Below are 16,194 nucleotides of genomic sequence, written 5' to 3' on the forward strand. Positions count from 1 at the left end.
GGTATATGTGTGTGTGTGTGTGTGATTTCCATAATACACATTCTAACTCTGGAACACTCTAGTAAACTCATTTACTAGAACATGTTCATTTAGAAGGAGCTCATATTGAGAATCAACACATCTCTATAATACACACTCCATCTTTGGCTCACACTCACACACACACATTTTCTGGCATCCCGGTCACGTACAGTCAAGACATGACCTGTCAATCACGGAGTCCTTACATCCAGCAGGGTTTCTAATTGCCTAAAATCAATCTGAAGCAAGTCGACTCAGGCTTCAGCTCCAATCCCAACTCACCCTCATCACCGCCGACATCAAGGGCTTCAGAGCGGCTGCGTTCAAACCGCCTGCGACAGCTCGGCCTCATCCACACCCATTCGATCTAATAACCTTCAACTCCTCCACTTCAGCCCATCAGCGCAGCGTGTTTTACCTTGGAGATCAAATACTCTGTGCTCCTTCCCCCCCTCCCCCCGCCTTCCCCCCCGGAGTATTCAAATTAACCGGCTTCAAAGACGACCGAGACCCGCTCGCGATACAAAGACTTGTTACAGTAATTTTTTGGTAGCTTCTGCCAAATGCCTCCAAACTCGTCCTTTTAGTCTGCTGCTGCTGCTGCTGCTGCTGCATTTACAGCCGGCGTGTTCTGGACGGTTTATCTGAACTCTGCAGCGGTTTCTACTTCTTCTGTTCGGTTCCTTCGGGCAACCTGAGCTACGTCGGGACCACTTGCAAAACCCCTAAAGTCACGTAACTGAACTGCCTGATCTGAAGTGTCACTCAAAGCTACCGAATGACCTGCCAAATGTGTTGTCCTGCTGCGGATATGAAACCAACATTTCCAGGGTTGAAAACAGATTCCTGGTTCATGCATTAGTTTCCTGCACATTCACTCTGACTGCAAACACTACAAATCACACCCAAAGTCTGGCTGTAAAACTGTTGAATACAAACATTTTGTAAGGAGTGTTTGGTCAGATTTACTCTTTGATCAGACATTTGCACACTTCTTTATGTTAAGCCTTTAATCACAGATGCATTTGCATTTTGTTAATTGGCTTTGGGATTGTATCCTGTTTTTAACACCTGATACTGAAAGATTTCCAACAACACCAACTCCTACTATCGAGCGTACAGTAGGTGTGTTGGCAGAATGTAAACGTCTGTACGTGTGAGCAGCGCATTTCTGCTGACTCACAGATGCAAAAGCAAGGGATTAGAAAGAGAGTAATGTGTAAGGGATTATAGATGGAGGGAAAAAAAGATGCAGAAAAACAACATTTCTTCATGTGTTCTGATTGATAATAACATCAATGGCACTGAGATGATGTTACAGGAACTAGACATTTAGTTTGAGCATATTCTGTCCTTTTTTCAAACTTTCAGGGCATAAAAACATCTATAATATTGTCTGAACCGGAGTTATCTGAACTCAGACTGATTCAAATCATTGTAACGTTGGAGGGAAACTATCAGGAAGGAGGAACTCGCTGTGTCACCGTGTCTTCTTCTTTCATTATCTGCACGGCAACACGTCTGTCACAATCCTTTTCCAGCTGTTCCCTGAATGCTCTGTGACCATTACATGTTCACAACTGAAGATGATTTACAAAAGTATTTTAAACTCTTAAACCGAACACACACAGTATTTCTATTTCTACTGAAAGTCATTTGAGTAAAACATTGTCAGAAAGCTTTTTTCTTCTCTATTCTCATATATAAAACACTTTGTTCTGTACCAAACATGGTTTCTGTGTGTGTGTGTGATGGTTTCAAAGATGGTCGCGTGCCTCTGGAAAGTTCCTCCATGTGCGTCGACCCGCCACAAACATCCTGCTTTCACTGGAGGTAAAAATCAAACAGCAGCACCGAAACACTGTCAGGTTTCCCTGTTATTATAACACCAGGAAGCTTTCAGGTATTTGTGTTTTAATACACAAAAAAGTGATCATATGACAAAACCAAAACTGCATTTAAAAAGGTGACTGAATGTTCTTTATGCAGCAGAGCTCTTTAATTTTGACCTTCAGTAGTTTTAAGTGAGGAACAAGTTTCAACTTCAACTCAAACTGTCAAAAGGTTTCTTACCTTTTCACAAAGTCCTTCTTTAATGTTCTAAAATTCACAATATCTGATCTCCTCGTGTCCTAAAACGCGCCACAAACATGAAGCAAAATAATAAAAAAGTCAGAACGTCAAAGCTCAGGCAGCGTGTGGTTCTTCTGTCCGAAGCTTCAAACACTCTGCTGAGTCCATGTGGGAAATGGTGACCAACAGACGCGCCAGCAGTGTGTGTTTGTGTGTGTGTGTGTGTGTGTGTGTTTGTGTATGTGGTGACCTGCTTCTTTCGCGGGGGTGTTGGAGAGAGGAGGGGTGACAACAGTTGGGGAGGTTATTTTAGGACCGACCTCACCCAGCTACCCCCCCCCCCGCCTCTCCCCAACACACACACACACACACAGATGCTCGAAATACTGGGTGTCATTCTTGCCACTTAAAACACACACACACACACACACACTTTCCCCTCTGTCTCTTTCTTTCTCTCAGACATATAAACGTAGGACTTTGCTGCGTTGGCCGATCACATGCAGCGCTGTCCAAAAGTTTTAGGCACTTTAGATTCTTATCCATCATACCATCAGGGAGGCATCTGATCATCTGCGGAGTGACAACGAGCCCAAACATCCAGCCGGAGTCATAAAGATCTACCCTCATCAACAAGAAGAGGAAGAAGGAGTCCTGCAGCAGATGGTCTGGGCCTCCACAGAGCCCTGATCTCAACGTCATGAGATTAAAAACTCTGTATAATGTGAAATATGTCAAATGCTGATGCTAACTGATAGGGATGTGCAGAGAGCCCAGTATTTGTATTTGTATCTGTATTTATTGAGGCAGCAAAATTATTTGTATTTGTATTTGAATAAAAGTGGAAAGAGGCTTAAAAATCCTGTTTTTGTTTTTATTTAGCTTATAATTTTAGAAAATTAAAGATGAAAATTAAAGTGATGTCCAAGAAATAAGAAATGTGCGTCATGTAGCAGGTGGATGTGACTCCCCTCACTGAGACCTGCTGATAGACGTCACAGCGGAGCAGAGGAGAGACACTGAGATAGCGACTATAACCGACCTGCTCGCTGCTATTTGACATGTTTTGTTTTTTTCTTCCCAAAAACAAATAATATTAAAAATATTTGTATGAAACAAATATTCGTAAAGAAAACCCACTATTTGTGCTTTGCCAAATAACATATTTGTATTATAATACAGAGTAGTATTAACATTCATTTAGTGTCCAGCTGATGAATATAAATCCAATATTCTCTCTTTTTATCTCTGTTTTGGTCTCCACCAGCTCCTGAGAAACATATGTGTCTCTTTATCTGCTCAATGTTCCACTTTCTTCACCAGCCAGTCTGGTCTGACAGGAAACGTGCCACAAAACCAAAAGTAGGAGCTAAAAGAGGCTAAAACGCTGCTACTAGAGCTGCAGAGTTGTTGGCAGTCATTAGATTCATTCTTCATATAAAAATATTGGTTGGTTGCTTTGCCGAATAACGTATTTGTATTCGGGTACACCCCTACTAACTGAAAACGTTCAGCACATTAACATGTCTGCAAATTTACAGCATCTGTGCACACAAGGCCTAACGCAGAGACACATTTACAGTCAGTAACAACTGTGTGTGTTTTCATGCTATTGTCTCTGATGCTCCACGTCTGAATGATGTTTTATTCTACAGACGTGTCATCAAAGACACATTTCCACTACGGTGAACGATAAAGTTGTAGTGTAAACACACATTTTTGTGCTTCTATATTAGGAGTGTGCCTGAATACAAATACATTATTCGGCAAAGCACAAATTTTTTTATTTTAATCATTTAAAAAATGATTTGTTTTCGTGTCAAATACCAACGTGCAGGTCGGTTACATCGCTATCTCGGTGTCTTGCCTCTTCTCCGCTGTTACGTCTATCAGCAGATCTTAACGAGAGGAGTCACATCCACCTGCTACATGACGCACATTTCCTAATTTGGACATCACTCCCGGAGTTGGGGGTGTTAACTGGAGATAAAGCTGAGCTACTGACAAACATGAAGTGCTCCCAAGAGACTCTCCATAACCTTTCTCTTTTCTACAAAGTTAGGTTGTAAAAAATAGGCAATAAATGAAAAGTTCAAAGCAGGAATCACCTTTGAAGTTCTTCCCTACATGTTACACGCTGTGCTGTCTCTGTGTTATGGGTGTATAAATAGGTAGAGGTCTGTCTGCAATGAGGTGATGTGTAGAGTTTTAGTTCAGCAGTCAGCGCAGTCGTCTATGATCTGGGAGACTCCAGTTCGAGACCTGGTTTGGGGACCTCCTTCGTAAGGTAGTTAGGTAATTTCCTAAAATTAAAAGCGTAATAAAAACAAAAACAGGACTTTTGAGCCTCCTTCCACATTTATTCGAATACAAATAATTTTGTTGCCTCAACAAATACAGATACAAATACAAATACTGGGCTCTCTGCACATCCCTATTCTACACTCATGAGGACCCTCATGGAAATAATACAACCCCTTGATAATCTTTAGCCTGATGCTAACATAAAGCTAAATCTGACCTTGACCCTTAAACAGCCCTTTAAAGGGGTGAAAAACATCCTCAAAGATCTAAAGATCAAACACAGACGTACAAGGTTTATGTGCTTTTCGCACACTGAATCTCTCTCTCGCTGTCTTTCTTTCACACACACACACACACACACACACACACACACACACAAACACACATACAAACTTTCTCTTGTCTGCACCACAATGGCTGCTGCAGTAACCATGACAGTTGTGAGGAGGACGAGGGACACAGAGAGAGAGAGAGAGAAGTGAAGGTTAAGGCTATTTCCTGGAGAGAAAAATATGTTTTAATCATTACAATAAAAAATTGTAAAAGTCTGACAACAGAGAGCTTTGTTGAGAAGATAAATGACTCCAGAATTTTGTGCAAAAACACCAAACCTGAACTGTCAAACTTTAGTTACAAGTCAAGCAGCAGATCAGAGCGCTACATCGACTCAAAACTGACCTGCAGTTTTCTCCAGTTTGTCAGAAATAAAAACGTAATGGGGCTGCTGCTCTGACTGTCTGTTACAGTGAAGTAATAGACAGAGTTTTGTTTTTAAGATGCAAGAGCTCATGAGAAAGGTGGTTTTTTAAAAAAAAAAAAGGCTTTAAGAATTCCTCAGGAAGTCCCTCGTCTCTTCCTGCGCTGATACACGACTGTATATTTGTATTTCTTTAATTTCCTGAACAGTAATCTTAAAGATCCCCTCCAGACATGTATTAAGACATATGAAAATACTCGGCTTGGAAACAATAATGTGCGTCTGATATGTTTTTTTTTCCCACAAAAAAAAATGTAATTATCAAGTTAAAATCCTTAAATTACATCTCCTCTTTCTCCCTCATTTAAAAAAATAAAGTTTAAAGGTGCAGTTTGTAGAATTTAGTGGCATCAAGTGGAACAGACTTGCTAGATGCCACTAAATCCTACAGACTGGTCCTTTAACTGGTGGACAGACGTCGTCTCCTTGTTCACTATAAAGTCCGATCTCAGTGTTTGTGCACTGGAAGCTTTCACGTTTCCACATCACGCTTTCGTCTAAGCTGCATTCTGGACCACGATTCTGGCTTCCAAACTATTTTCGGTCACAAATCACGCTCGCAGACCCGCCCTCTTAAAATCAGATTTTACAATGAGCTCAGAGAAACTTTTCACTTCCTGTAGCTGAATGTGAAAACTCTGCACACACATTCTGCACGGTGAAGCTCAAACATCCAACTTGTAGGAACAAGAAGAAAAAACATATTTTTTGGAGTGGAAGGGGAGGGGGGGGGACTATAAATGTTGTAAGTATTTTGGAGATACAGGCTTCTCAGCTGACAGTGATGATATTTGAGTGAGTGAGTTGAAAAGATCATCTGAACTCTGTGAACCAGCCGCTACCCCCTCCCTGCTCGCCTTCTTCCTTCCTTCTATCCTCCCTTTTCCTCCCCTGAACTCTCCTCCACAGGAATATCTCTTCCTTCCATGTTGAGCGCAATTCCCAGGATTCCTGGCGTGGCAGCGGCAGTGACATCAGGACACAGGAATATCACGACAGCTGGGAGACTGGCAGCGCTGCTGCTTCTGGACTGCGTTTAAATAAAGCTCTGTGGGTTTGAATCAGGGACGCACACGCACGGATCACGTTTCCTTTGGAAAAACATGATCATGTTGCAAAGCTGCTTGATGTTAACAAGAACTAATCTATATGTTGACCTTGTAGATACGACCTCGCAACTTTACATTGTGACTCACGAGTTTAGATTTGGAGGGAAATCAGTTGGATTTCTTTACAGCATGTTGACTAAACGTTTGACTGCAGAGGTTTAAAGAAAAGTAACTCAGCTTTTGGGAAACGTGGTGTTAATCTGAGAAACATAAGCACCGATCCTGACTATTGTCTCATGTGTCATAAATGTCATAAATCACGCTGCTGTCACTCAAACTGCAGCTGCAGCTGTTTGATTGACAGGTGACACCACAGCAATGAGCCCTGAGCAACAATAACAGAGATTAAATAGGAAAAAAAGAAGATTAGGTGTTTTAATGATCATTTTTATGCTTTGTTTTAGGTATTTTATCTGCATATCTTTTTTGTTTGTTTTGTTTTTGTTACTTAAACCTGCATTACCATCATCACCTTTGAGTTGATATGTTGAGCTTGTTAGCAAACAGTTGTTTATTTCCACATCCAGCAGTTATGGAGCAACATTATCATTCATGTGGAGTCGTGTTTCTGTCCACCTGGTGAATGTAAGTCCAATATTCACTCTCTTTTAGCTTCTGTTTTTGCTCTCTAGCAACTCCTGAGGGAAATATCTGGCTCTTTAGCTGCTAAATGCTCCACTATGTTCAGCAGCTAGTCTACAGCTAGCTGTGTCTGTTAGCAGGTAGTGTACAGCGGCTAGTGTAAAGTCGCAGCCTGACAGATAAACAATGAGCTGAAACTCACTATAAAGCTCCGTAAAGCCGAGAGGAGCTGCAGAGTCACTGATAATTCTCTGTAGGTTCATCACTACGAGCCAAACACATTACACACTGTCAGACCAGACACTGTTATTATAGAAAAATATCCACTATAGCTGCTTTAAAGGGGTTTTGTCTCAGTGGTGTTTTGCTGCTGCATTTGTTCTATATGTTACTTATTGTGTTTGTTATATATATTCTATATACTTACTCTATAATAAGATGATATATGGAGCAGAAAATGGTGCAAATAAACTGAGTTAATAACAAAGACCTTTGTGTTTTTTTAATGCTTTAAAATATTTGTTTAGAAAATCTCTGTTTTTTTGTGCTCAGGGTGACTGAATCACTAAAATTACTGTGTGTGTGTGTGTGTGTGTGTGAGTGTGTGTGTGTGTGTGTGTGTTATAATGTAAATGTACTCTGCCTTCACACCAGCAGCCTCTCCCTCTCAGAGCAGCCCAGGACATTCTCCATGCAGCTGTTACACACCGCCTGCAGCCGGATGCTAAGAATGGCTGAGAGCCTGGCATACCAGCACGCACACACACACACACACACACACACACACACACACACACACATAGGGAGAAACAGTGGTTGCATCACTATAATCATGTCCTACAGTCGCTCTGTGGCAAGGTCAGGTTATAGAAGAATGCCCTGCAGGCAAACGCATTATAAATATGACAGAGAGAGGAAGAGAGAGACACAGAGAGAGAAGAAAAGAAGGAGAGGATAAAAAAAAAAAGAAACAAAGTGAGAAAAAGAGCAGCGAGGACAGGATGAAGAAAGAAAGAGAGAACACCGGAGGCGTGAATCCAATTTTAAACAGCAGCCTGGCGATCTGTCCGCTTCCATTTCTCTCTCTCTCTCCGTGTCGCCGAGCCCGACGCCCGCCGACTGCCACGCCCGCAATTAAGTCAAATAAAGCTCGAACCTGCCACGACCTGGACGCTCTGTGTCGAGGTAACGTCCAATCAGACGCTCAGTGTGCAGCTACGAGGCCCGACGGGGTGAATCCAGGTCTGACAGGCCTGAAGGAGCTCATTATCTAAACAAGATCCGCTGATGATGATACTAAATAACTTCAGATCAAACCGTTTACAAGGTCTGAAACTACTTCACTTAAAATACCAACACAGCAATGTAAAAATACTATATTATATACATGAAAAATCCTACTACACTAAAAGTATTATGAGCTTGATGTAGTTAAAGTATTGCAGTAAAAGTACATAAGTATTATGAGCTTGATGTAGTTAAAGTATTGCAGTAAAAGTACATAAGTATTATGAGCTTGATGTAGTTAAAGTATTGCAGTAAAAGTAGTGGTTTGGTCCCTCTGACTGATATATTATTATATATGACATCATTAGATTATTAATAGTGAAGCATCAGTGTTAGAGCAGCATGTTACTGTTGTAGCTGCTGGAGGTGGAGCTAGTTTACACTACTTTATATACAGTTAGCTAGTTTAGTCCAGCGGTTCCCAACCTAGGGGTCGGGCCCCTCCAAAGGGTCAGCAGATAAATCTGAGGGGTGGTGAGATGATTAATGGGAGAGGAAAGAAGAAAAAACAAAGTTCTGATACACAAATCTGTTTTCAGTTTTTGGACTTTTTCTCTAATCTTTGATTTTTGCTGAAATATTGGATCATTTGAACATTTATTGAAATGAAAGCATGTGAGAAGTTTAGAGGGAAAAATCACTATTTGGTGGAGCTGTTAACAACTCATAGACATGTGAAATGTGACCCCCGCTACACACTGCTTTTTGTAAGACGTCAAAAGCCAAAAAGGTTGGAAACCACTGGTTTCATCTTTAACAATGTGTTGTATTTTAAAAGCGTGTTATATTATCCATTGGGTCAAATCTTCATCTGAAAAGTAACTAAAGCTGTCAAATAAATGTAGTGGAGTAGAAAGTACAATATTTCCCTCTGAAATGTAGAAAGTAGCATCACATGGAAATACTCAAGTAAAGTACAAGTACCTCAAAACTGTACTTAAGTACAGTAACAGAGTAAATGTACTTAGTTACTTTCCACTTCCATCTCACAAAATAGATTAAAAGATTAGTTGCTTATTTGCTTTCTATCCAATAGTGAGATGAGAGCATCAATATTAATCTTTAAAAAGTTCAAAAATGCACCAACCAACAGACAACTAAAACTCACTGATTAACACGCTGTGTCTCATTTGTTTAAACCATAAAGAGAAAATTAAAAATGTGGTTTTATATCTATAAGAATACACATATATGGCAGAATGAGATATCGTAGGTAATAATAATGAACATGAAATAAAACATGAGACAAAAACATAAAAAAACAACCGGGTGCACTGATTTCACACAACTTCCTGAAGTCTTGTTGTCGCAGTGAGGTTGCCAGGTTTGGTACCACTGTGTCTGTACATATCTGGCAACCAGTATGATAACTGGAGAGGATGTGGATGGATATACTGTTGCTTCCGAAGAAATAGATCCAGAACATAACTCAACCCATAAACAGAATGTTTCATTTTTACATTTCTGTATTAAATAAGTGAGATAAAGTGCTTAAATTAAAGCTTTAGAGGTGTTTTTAGGTGTATTTTTATAAGTGCTGTAGTCGAGAAGAACACATGAAAAAATGGAAAATTATTAACAAAAAATGCCAAATTGACACATCAGAGTTATCAGTTTTAATCATGTTAATGTTCTGACTGATGTTTAAGAAGGTTTCTCATTAATAATTTGTACACTTGAAGCCTTAAACTCAGATGTGAGTTCAGTGTCTTTACTTCTAACCAGTGAAAATGCACCTCAGTTGTAATACAGTAAAATAACCACTAGATGGAGCCGTCAGCCAGGGAATCAATATGTTCTTTTCTGCCCTCCTCAGTATTTTGGGACCCTTGAAAACCACATGGGGTTTATCCTGATATAATACAGTTTCTCACATAATCAGAATAATACAGAAGATATAAAATCTCATAATAAAAAAAAAGAAGACATTTCATGTGTTATTTTCATTTTCTTCACTTAGATCTCTGCCTTCAGTGCCATTGTTTGCTTTCTTTTATGCTATTGCATATTTCATATGGCACACAACCCATTTTAGGTTCTAAAGTCTACATAAAGTGTACAGACTATTACAAAAGTTAGACTCCATCTTCAACCAGAAAGGAAACGGGTCCCTAAAAGAGTCATATTTGATCTTCCTTCCTGCAGAGTTTTGTGTTTCACTTCTCAAATCTGAGATACTCTTCACATACTTTTCTGAAATGACATTGTATCTGTCCTGTTTTACAGTTGAACTTGACTCACACACTGACTGATTCTGATATGACTGTTGTTGACTGATGTGTCTGCAGGCTGCGGCTCAGACGTGACGGAGGTGTCAGAACATACGCGGCGTGAAACAATAACAGAAGGCGTCACATTTGTTTCAGCTCTGACCAGACTGACAGAAGCGCCTCCGCAAATATCCACCGAGCTTTTGTCTGTTCCCTTCCTCTCTTGTGTCTTACTGTCCTCTTTGTCTGATGTCGCTCCTCTGACGAGCTGACGAAAAGACGAAGGATGGAAGATTTGATTATTGTCATGACAACGCTGACAAGGTCCGGATGATTGATAATATTTCATGTCATTTGAATATCTAAGGATCTTGTTTTATATCAGAAATGAAAACTTGGTGCAGCTTTTACAGTTTATACTTACTGGAAAACATTCACAACAATCACAGTTTAGAAAACAGATACAATGTGCAGCACTAATAATCTTTATCATCTCTATTTGTTTCTGTTTATGACCTGTATGTACTTGTTGTACAATGTTATGACGTCTTCTCGCCACCAGAGGGCGCCACCGCATGATGTACTGAGATATCTGGGTATTTTTTGGGAGTGAAATTCAGTAAAAAAAAAAAAAAAAAAAAGAAGTGGAATCTGGTTCCTGCTCTGATGAAGAATCAAAGAATTGGAGCATCTGCAGCTGATAAATGGATTAGACACACACACACACACACACACACACACACACACACACACAGAATGACATCAGTCACTCACACTACAAAGCTGTAGTTGTAACTCCGTCTCTCTCTCTCACACACACACGCACACACACTGTCGTCACTATAAATCTGACCTTGTCACTTCCCAGAACCAGGCAGTGATCCAGCACATCCCATGACCACACACACACACACGCTCCATGCACTCACGCACACACATCATAAAGCCCTCGAAGCTGCGTAATCTGAAAACAAACAGATGCAGATGCAGACAGTTTGTGTTCTTTGTGAGGATCAAAGATAAAATCTCTTCCTCACTTCTTCAAAGGGATGTTTGAGGGTTCAGACTTGAGTTTAGGGTTAAAGGCAGAGTTACGTTGAGGCCAGTAAAGGGATTATCTTAGTGGGGTCCTCATGAGTTCAGTGCAAAGACAAATTAAGTCTGTCTTTTCTCAAAACTGTGAGTTCTGACAGTGAATATCAGTGAACACACATCAAAATCCACTAAAATCAACTTAAAACAATAATGTAATGTAATTTATGACTGATACCAGTTAACAGGAAGGGTTACAAATTTTGAGTTTTATAAAAACATAGTAGAGTAATTGGTGAATACACATTGATTTTGGACAATAATATTTTAGTCAGCATCATATTCAGCACTGTGCAAAAGTTTTAGATGTTTAGATTCTTATACATCAAACCATAAACACCCAGCCAGAGTCATAAAGATCTATCTTCAGTCTCTGATCTCAACATCATGGAGTCAGTCTGGGATTAACATGAAGAGACAGAAGCAGCAGAAGAAGAACTGCGGCGACTTCTTCAAGATGCAGGAACAACCGACCTGCCGAGTAGCTGAAACACTGAGAACTGCTGCTGGTTTAAAGACAAAGCTGCTCACAGCAACATATTGATTTACTTTAAGTTTCTGCTGTTTACTCAACTTTGTATCAAGTTCACTGATAAATAACTTTACTTTTAGAGCCTAAAGAACCGCTCTGTCCTCGCTCACCGACTAGCAAACTACTAACTTACAGTTTTCATAAAGTGAGTCTGATACTCCAGAGATACATTTGAAATGAAGAGTCGCTTTTAGAGAATATCAAATGAAATCATAAATGCATTTTTCAACTAGTCACAAGAAAGACTAATTTCCTGACATTGACAAAAATTAAATAATATATGACGTGAAGTAAACAACTATTTTTGACCATGTTTCGTGTTTCCACTACATCTGAAGATGAGACAATTTAGACCACTAATAAATAAAAAAAAAACGCAGGCTGATGTTGTTTTGAATCAAGTTGTAATAAATATATATGAAGGAGACAAGCAAAGATGGAAAATAGAGATTACAAACTCCAGAGAGTCTGTTTTATGGTCATTTATTTATTTATTGATTTAGTGCATAACTGTATTGAATTAAATAATTATAATCATAATAAAACCTTTCATACCTGAGATGCAGCTCAAAGTGCTTTATGTTAAATGCATAAAACATTTAAAGCAATTGACAAACAAAAGGCAGCAAATAAACAATAAAACTAAAATAAAATTAAGAAAATAACATTTTCATATACAATGAAATAGGCAAAGTAATAAAAACTGTATTTAAAAGCAGGATTAAAAAGACGGTCGTAATTAATTTATATCTAACAGATATTAGAGATATATATATATTTAGTGTTTTGTACAATAGAACAGAAAGAAAAGGTGAATAATTCATATTTTTTACAGAAGCAGGAGCTAAAGCTAAATTTAGAGCTCAGTTCTCATGACTGAAATACAGGAAATGTTTCTGATTTCCTAACAAGCTTTCTGCTTCCTGGAAAAGTTTGTGCAGCAGAAAAGAGCTAAAAGAGAAAATATGTGTAAGTGTGTGTTCAGGGCAGAGAGTGACTCAGCATGAGACAACAGATCTCTAACAGGAAGTAGACGCCTTCCTCCTCCATCCATCCATCCTCTCTCTCTCTCTCTCTCCCTCTCTCTCTCTCTCACACATACACACCCTTTCCCAGCAGTGTGGTGAGCATCAGTGTGACTCCTGGTCTGAATGTCTGGAGCTGTTAGTGGGTACACTGCTGCTACTGCTGCTACTGCTGCTGCCATGTTTTATTCAGAGAACACACACACACACACACACACACACACATAGACATAAACACACATGCTGAGCGGAGTGGTGCAGAGAGGAGAGGAGAGCTAAAAACAGCAGAGAGGAGAGAAAAAAAGTCAGGCAAATAAGGAGAGGCGAGGAGAGGAATTATGCCTCTAAAAATACCGACACACTGATGATACCGAAGAAACTCTGTGAGCAGCAGCAGCAGCAGCAGCAGCCTGATGAACAGAAAACATCTGAGTCACTGTAGTTATAAATACACACTCATCAATAAAAGATCCGAACGTCTCACAGAATATGAAACTGTAACTTTATGAATGAATGAATGTGAACAAACAGGCCTCCAGCTGCTGAAGCCGCAGCCTCTGTGATGGTTTAACAAAGCATAACAGCTACTGTTGTCGCCATAACGACCCCTCAGACAGATGAAAGGATACGGATGGAAATGTTCTTTATTTGTCTTATTGTCAACAAATGTGCAGACTTCTCATGTTTGGATCCAAACCAATGAACTGATCTACTAAAAAGTATTTTGTGTGTATCAAAGCCTGATATATCTTATTCCTCTGTGCTGTAGACCTCTGTTATTGTCCAAAAATGATAAAAAACACATCAATGAGTCACACCGCTGCACTGCACAAATATGTTTATTCTAGTGGACGTCCCAAAGTTTCAGAAGATACCAAATATAAGGCTGATTTTTTGGATAAATGGGTTTGGATGGATTCAAACACTAAACTAACAAACGAAACTACACCTCAGCCACAGGGCAACTATAATATAGCTTTATTTTACTAGAGTATTCATGTGCAGCAATATCACAGCTAAAATTATGTCTGTTCTCATTTCTAACTGTTTGCAATCACTATTAAACAAGAATTAGTTAAATATCATAGATTAATTCTTAATTTAATCCTGAAAATATCAATCTCAGATTAAGTCCATGTGATAAGGTAGTGATATTTAATATTTAAGGGTTCTTTATAGGCTTAAATTTGACCATGAATATGAAATTAAATCCTGAATTTTAACCATAATAGGGAAATTAAGTCCCTTCAAATTATGTTGTTTTAAAATTCAACACAGTAACAGAATCATAAGGCTTCAGTGAAGTGTTGAAACAAACAAATATGATTCTGTTCTTCTGTGTAGAACTTTAAAGCAGAGGTTAATAGATGTACAAATGGAAATTAATACATATAATTTGGTTCTCATATGTTTCCAAACTATCAAATTTGACATAACAAGATCAGACACAAATGTTGATGATAAATAAAAACTGCATCCAGGCTTCTGTCCTGCTCCTGTGGTTACAGATATTGGTCTAATGGAGGAGAATTGATGTTTTCTTGTTGTATTTTGTTGGTATTTATCCTTAAAGAACCACAAAGCTCAGCTTTTAAGGGATTTAAATGCTTCACAGACTGAAAGTGACTCAACATGAAGAGGAAGAACTGAACTGAATCATCAAACTCTTTTCGTCTCCTCTTATATAAACATGCACTCGGGGTCTTTAAGTTATGGAGATGAAGGAAAAGGTTTGGGAGGCTGCTGAGTTACATAAATAAATCAACAGTCAGTGTGACCTGTGGCAGCCAGTCATTACGTAACAACACCACTGTGGGAAGAGGAAAGGCATTATGGGAAATTTACAGCCTGAGGTCAGACGGTTAAAATCGACTGATGTTCAACACGCAGCCGCTGAGAAGCATCGATACATGTTTTTATGTTTGATAGCAAATGTTTTACTGTCTTTGGATGAATAAAGGAAGCAGAGAGACGCTGCTGGAGGAGAAAAACAATCAGCTTCTTCTCTTTTAAGTCTTTTAAGTTCATCCCACCAAAAGCAGAAAGAGATGCGACTGAACATGTCTTGACACTGACCTGATTTCTATCAACAGCTGAGATGTAGACTAATCATAGCCTGTATATAAAGATGGACGTAGCAAGGTGTGACATCACCCGCTGGTTTGCACTGGAGCCAGTTTGAAGCCCAGAGTTGCTTCTTCCAGATAAGGAGTGTTGCCTTTCATGCTCTGGAAACACCACACGCTACCTCGGACCCAAGCTAACGCTAGCTTACAGGGAACACAGAGCGCTGCACACTTTGGCTAACATCAGCTACTTTAGCTAAATTGTGCTATACGTCTTCAAATCTTATTAACAGAGCAATTATTTCCAAAATGACCACCAGCACATTTATTAGAGGGCCTTAATTTAGAGATTGAGACAATAATGACTCATTGAAAACAATGATTGACTCAGTATTTCTAGAGAGAAGTTGAGGCTTTTTCAATGAGAGTCAGTTGGAGCAGCTAGCGACTGTTGGTGGAACTTTAAGCTACTTCAGACTCAAGACGTGTAGCTGCTTCTTGAGACTAACCTGCCTGTTTATGAACGTCATGAAACTACACACACACAGAAAAAGAGAATAGTCGGGCATTTAATATCTGAAAACTGCTAGCAGGCTAGTTAGCTCACTAGCTAATCAGCTTTCCGGTTAACTTGTATTTGTATTCGATATTTACTTGTGGGCAAGTTACAGTTTGGTACTGGTAGTCTTTGACTCTCAAAAAAAGAAAGCCATGTAAATAAACCCAGTGCAGCCAGTTGTGTATTTGTGTCGTTAACATCTAATACCAGTATACTGTCACCATTAACTGTGTTTCCATCCACCTGCTTTTAATGACATTTTCAATATGTGCATAAAAAATCCTGCAGTAGAAACTGTAAAAGATTTTTACACTTGACTGAGGTTGAAAACTTGTCATATTAATAAAAGCAAAATGCAACAAAGTACAATGTAAACAGACATGAATCATGTGACCTAAAGAGCTGAAAACATCAGATCTGTGTGGAGCGATGATGAGGAGACTGTAACCTTCCTCACATGAATACATGAAACTAACAGAAATGTCATATTTACAGTCTGGTTTCCACGTGTTTTCCATCATTTGAGCTTTGACTTCTATTCTTTTAATGACATCATCTCGTTGTGTCCTCTTCTTCT

At 39.3% G+C, this 16,194-nt stretch overlaps 1 protein-coding gene across 4 annotated transcripts in view; it reads right to left on the minus strand.

The window, feature by feature from the left end:
• The window catches only part of akap6 (A kinase (PRKA) anchor protein 6), a 240,856-nt gene that overhangs the window by 181,907 nt on the left and 42,755 nt on the right, over window positions 1-16,194 (minus strand). The gene's annotated exons all lie outside the window — the stretch shown is intronic.

The sequence above is a fragment of the Thunnus thynnus genome, chromosome 16, assembly GCF_963924715.1.
Source record: "Thunnus thynnus chromosome 16, fThuThy2.1, whole genome shotgun sequence".
NCBI lineage: Eukaryota > Metazoa > Chordata > Actinopteri > Scombriformes > Scombridae > Thunnus > Thunnus thynnus.